Raw genomic sequence first — 5924 nt, forward strand, 5'->3', positions numbered from 1 at the left:
AACTCTCTAGTCTACGCACCCCCATGAATGAAATGACATAAGAGTTAAGACCGTTCACGTGGACCGTGTGGTTTTGAAGGGAACGTGCCCCGGGCCAGGGGCAACGAAAGAGTGGGGAAACAAGTCTGAAAAATCACCACTGCGATAAAAACCATCAGTTGTCAGACCAATCTCTTGCATCCTTCTCCGTATAGAGGGTTGGTGCTGTAGATGCAATGGCTCGACAGCGACGACAGGAACAAGTTCTACAGGGTCACTGGGTTGGAGATCTAGATATGTAAGGTGTAGGGCGAATGAGGTCCCATACTCGGGGGTAAGGGTCAACTTTAGTGTCCTGTGTCACACGGTAAGCATGAGTTTTCGGGCAAAGGGACCGGACCTTACACTAACTATATGGTGAAGATGTTGCGCCATATGTCTGGAACTAGTAGTGTCACATTGCTTTCATGGGCAGCCGCATAAGAATTAGAAAGAAAATTTCTTTCAAAAAAAATAATGGATATATTAATTAAATATCCTTAGTTTTGACATCCAATAAATATACCCTTATGCAACAATTAAGGATATCCTTATCATTTAAAAACCTTATCCATTAAAATATAAATTGCAATAATACCTTCACTTATTTTCATTTACAAACCTTATCCTTATTCATTAACAAAAAAAATTCTTATTTCACAGTACTACCACCACCCTATTCCACCACCACCAATCCACCACCACAACCACCACTAATATTTCACCACCACCACCACCATTATCATTGTTGTCACCGTTGCTGTCGTTGTTGTTGTCGACGCCGCTGTTTCCGCCGCCACCACTTTGAAGTCAACGAATATTAAAGTTCAAAAATAAGTTTACTAATACATAATCCGTTTCTTTTATTGCGTCAACAATCAAAGTTGATCCCAGTGAATGGGTCAACAGTAAAAGTTGATCCTTTTAAGTGGGATCAACAACAAAAGTTGATCCCTTTAAATGGGATCAACATATTTATATAAGTATGTTTCCTGTAAAAACCAATAAACCTGGAACCTGCAGACTGACATATCCTTAAAAAAACACAAGAATAACATTTATAAAAACAAATCAGAATGTATGGCATAATTATACTAATCCAAGGAAATGTTGTAAACAACAGTAGTTGATCCCATAAAAATGGTGTCAACAACAGGAGTTGATCCCATAAGTGGTGTCAACAACAGTAGTTGATCCCTTAAAAATGGTTTCAACAGTAGGAGTTGATCCCATAAATTATCAATATCATGCATTGTTGGTGATTTCAGTACCTGATACATACATAATCCCCAATGTAGTAGTTCTCAAATCTGCTCCTGAAGCCAAAATAGTTGCAAAATAAGTCAATCTCCATTGTTGATTCCACCATCCCAACAAAAGCCACCACCGGTACCTTCACAACCACCACTACAATCATCTTCATTATAACATCATCCGTCACCACATCAAACAATAGGAGTCAGTAGTTGATCCCATAAAAAATATTGTCAACAACAGGAATTGATCCCATAAATGGGATCAACAACGGTTTGATCCGCTGAAAAAGGCATCAACAACATGAGTTGATACACAACCAATGCTGTAATCACCACCACCATCGTCTCCCAACCACAAGAATCACACACAATCTCCACCACTACAATAACAAACAACTAGAACTATGATAGTGTTGATTTCATCATTCTAACCTGTTTACATCTACATACTACCACCACCATCAGAAACTTAAACTAGAGAAAGAAGATACTCAATTATTGCATGCACAAAGACATCAAACCATTAGGACAAGATCTAAAATGAAAAACTTCGTCTTAAAATCATACCTTCGATTAACATTTGAATGAGAAAAGAATGTCATAAAAGGAGGATTAATCGCACCACTACTAATGTTCATCCCACGTAACCCAAGGAATGAAAATACTAATTATACTCTTGTTAGTAAGCTAACTCATTACACTACAGAAATCACTGGTTTCCAGATCTTCACACCCAAAAGTGGTACATCTTCACTAATATTTTTCTTCCATCACCACCACCGCCGCCGCCATACCATCATCAGCAACTAATAAAACAAAGATTGATACCCTCCTTCACTGTCATCACTATTATCGTTAAGTAAAGGAACCACTATTTCACATTCTCCACAACCGCCAGCGCCACTATCATCAACAAAAATAACAGAGATTTATGAATCTAATAAGGAAAATCAATTCGACAGATCAACTAGTACAGATTTGATATCCTCCACCACCAACACCATTAATCCCGACGGAAACGAGGTGGAGAAAAATAGTGATGATGGATGTGACGGCCGGAGAGGAAGAGAGATTGAAATTTCCAGATCTAAAATTGAAAAGGAAATGATGGGTTTTCCTTTCTTTAATCGTGTATAGAGGGTATTTGTGGAATAACGAATAAAATTTATCTCTTCGAAAATACGGAGGGCCACTATTATAACGGGTAGGGGTGTTTGAACATTACAAGTACCATATTTGAACATTACAACTATTTGTTCTTCAAGGAATCTAATGATTCAAAATTTGAAATCGTACTCCATAACTAGACAACAAAACCCCTTGGGCTCCTAAAAGTTTCAATCAAACGACGGGTCACTATCACGTCATGGCATTGCAGGATTATGTAGGAAGTGCCAAAGAAGATTTAGATGGATTAGTGAGAACCATGTATAAGCAAAGAACGAATAATAACTGAAATGCTGATAATTCGATTCTGTACAAGGGATTTTCGCAGTTCAATTTGAATCCCATTTTACTGCATACAATGTTACCCAACGATCATTGGTTGTAAGTTACAACTTGAGCTTTCCTACGGAACGATAAATGTGTCCTGCGGTTTCTCCCACTACTTCTATCACTATGGCATCTACGACAACATGGGTATTCATTCTGATGTGATGGAATATACACACTCGAGAATGAAACAACATTAACAACAACAACAACAACAACAACTGGGGGTACATCGAAGTAACTCTGCCTCACTGTCTAACTATTCCAAAATTAACAAAGGACCTTGACTTGAAGAGACCGCCAAAGAGAAACCGGGTAGGAGACTCTTGTGGAGGAGAATTGGAATACTCAGAGCTGCCTTTCACTTGCAGAATTGTCTGACCAATTACTTGCCTGATGTAATCGATTATCTTCGCATCAACAGGATTTCCAGATGAATCACGGACATAAAAAGTGTTGATGGCTTTGCCTGCTTTGGTTGCCACTTCAGCTCTCGTTACAGATAAGCTGTTCTCTCTGAAGATTCGGGTGACATTAGATAGCAACCCAACCCTATCAGTTGTACACAGCTCTAGCTTCAATCCCTGTGACAGTATTCAAAAGTCCAAATCAAGTCAATATTATCAGACATACACTTAGTACCTTTTGCACAACAATAAGCATTTTTATAGATATGCTTTGGACTAAATCTTAATTCATTTTGTGTGAAAAATAAATGAAAATGAGACAATCCTTACATCAGAAACTCTTCTCTCTATTGCTGCTTCTAAACACTGAATCAGCCTTTGCCTTTCTGCTTCTGAATTAACAGGAAAACCATCCAAATGCCTGATTTAGTATTCCTTTAAGATAGAGAAAAGAAACAAAATCACAAGGATAGAGATCTTCATAAACATCATGACAGATACTAGCTGAGCATACAACACACTGAAGGAAATTACCTGATAAGCTTCTGGCTGCTCAGCATCAACATTAGCATGAAAAACTACATATTTCATATCAGTCAAAGTGCAAACTGTATCGAAAAGAAGCTTGGGCCTATCCTTGCACCGTATTGTAACCACAGAGTAGTCTTTATCACACCAATTCACGACCGTAACACTAGGTCTCTTTTGCCCATCCTGTAGGTTATCATCTGATCGTTCATAATCCCTATCTGCAAACATCATCTGGTGAAGCCTTCTATCAGTGTTGATTTCTACATTAGAAATCACAGTTTTCGCTTCCCGGATTTTATTGTTTCCCCTAAGTACATTACATAAAAGTTGTTTGATCCTCAAGAGTCTGTGAGGATCGGTTATGGCAGACCCGGTCGCCTCATCAGTTACGCGCACAACAGCTGCAGCTCTCGTGTTGTGAGTCCAGACTTCAGCACTGACAACATTACATTTCAGGTCAGTGAGTACTGCACTGACTTCAGATAGTAGCCCCGGCCGATCATTCCCCGTCAACTCGATTGCAGTGTGATCAGTTACGGATTCAACTCCAACCGATCTATTACGCGTTGGTATAAAATCGGAATCTGCTCCAAGAGACTGCAAAGAAACACTCTGTATCAGAGATGGGGTATAATTACCTCAGAAATGTTTCAAAGAATTACAAAATAAGGAAGCTGATTACAAGTACCAACCTTACGAATATAATCGAGTATTCCTTCATCTTGAAGCTTGTTCCCATCTTGATCAGTTACATTAAAAACTGAGAGCAAAAATAATAGAATCAATTTCAAAGTGATTAAAGGACATAATTAAATGGATAAGGGAAAAAGAAAAGGAAGGTTGTAGTTGTTACCATCCATGAACCATCCTCCATCAGAAGAGATATAAGCTTTGGTTATAATAAGGTTAAGATCAGTAAGAACTTGAACAACATCAAGAAGTATTCCATGTTTGTTTGCACTGTCCACCTACATCATAACAAACATCCCAAAATTACAAGATTTTCATCAGGAACAAACAAAACCCAGAGAAGATAAACAACTACAAAAATAAAATAAAAATGGAAACAAAAATATAAATAAATTGCCTTTACCCGAATAACGGTCGCGTTCTTGCAAGCTTCATTATCCATTACAACACTGTAATTGAACCGAGAAAACCATAAGCAAAACAGAGAGAAATGAAAAGAAAAACAAAATCCTGAACGTGAAAATGAATTAAGAAATTAATTAGATGTACCTGGGTGGATTCATTCTCTTAATTAACTTCTCATATTCATCATCCATATCCCAAGAAGAACTCAAATCAGCATCTGATGATAAACCCATCATCAGTCCAAGCTTAACAGAGCAAAAATGAAATACATGAAAAACATAAAAATGAAACAAATCAATTGCATACCCATTTTTGTTTCTTTGAAGCACTATGGATTGAGTTTTAGAAGAAAAATATATATAGATAGATAGAGAAGATCTTATAAAATCTTCCGACACAATAATCCAAAACTTAGTAGTAGTACACAAAAACAGTTTCTTTCTTTCTTTCTTTCACTCTCTCAAAGTCTCTATGGTTATCTAAAATTAGCTCTCACTTTCTGTGAATCTTTTGGGTGATGTTATTGTTATGCTTAAAAAGAGTATCCAAAATCCCAAAACCCAACGAATCCTCTTTCCTGGATTTATCAGCTGCAGGGACACCAGCGCATGTTAGTAGTAGTATTTAATGACTAGGAAACCTCTGTTTTTAACTAAAATGCGCCCCGGAGGATGTACGAAGCATAATGTACAACATATGTATGGTCTTATCGCAGTACACTTTGAAAAACACGTGTCAGTTTAACTAATTATTCCTACGCTCCCGGGTCAAAAAGTATTCTTCTTCCTTGCTTTGTATGTAACGTACCTAACGGTTTTTAAGTCAGTAGAATTCCTCCTCCTGTAGACCGTCTTCCTCCAAAAAAATTTAATTTTGGGAGATACTGATACAGTATATTTTTTTTTGGTAGACATGATAGAATGTTATCAAAACAGTAAAAGTTACTATACGATACTGGTTACTGAATTCCTCAGAAGATGATATCGTAACAAACAAAAATAACCCTCTTGGATTGAACTCCGTTCGTTCGACTCTGTAACACCGTAAGAGGAAAAAGAGAATGACCTAAATTTGTGGTACATTTGTGTAAACTTTCGCAATATTTTTTATATGGGTGTGGGAA

At 37.4% G+C, this 5924-nt stretch overlaps 1 pseudogene; it reads right to left on the reverse strand.

Annotated features, from left to right (window-relative positions):
* Positions 1–2705: 2705 nt before the first annotated feature.
* Positions 2706–5362, reverse strand: LOC113273948 (annotated as a pseudogene).
* Between the last annotated feature and the right edge of the window lie 562 nt (positions 5363–5924).

Source organism: Papaver somniferum, chromosome 4 (genome assembly GCF_003573695.1).
Source record: "Papaver somniferum cultivar HN1 chromosome 4, ASM357369v1, whole genome shotgun sequence".
Taxonomy (NCBI): domain Eukaryota; kingdom Viridiplantae; phylum Streptophyta; class Magnoliopsida; order Ranunculales; family Papaveraceae; genus Papaver; species Papaver somniferum.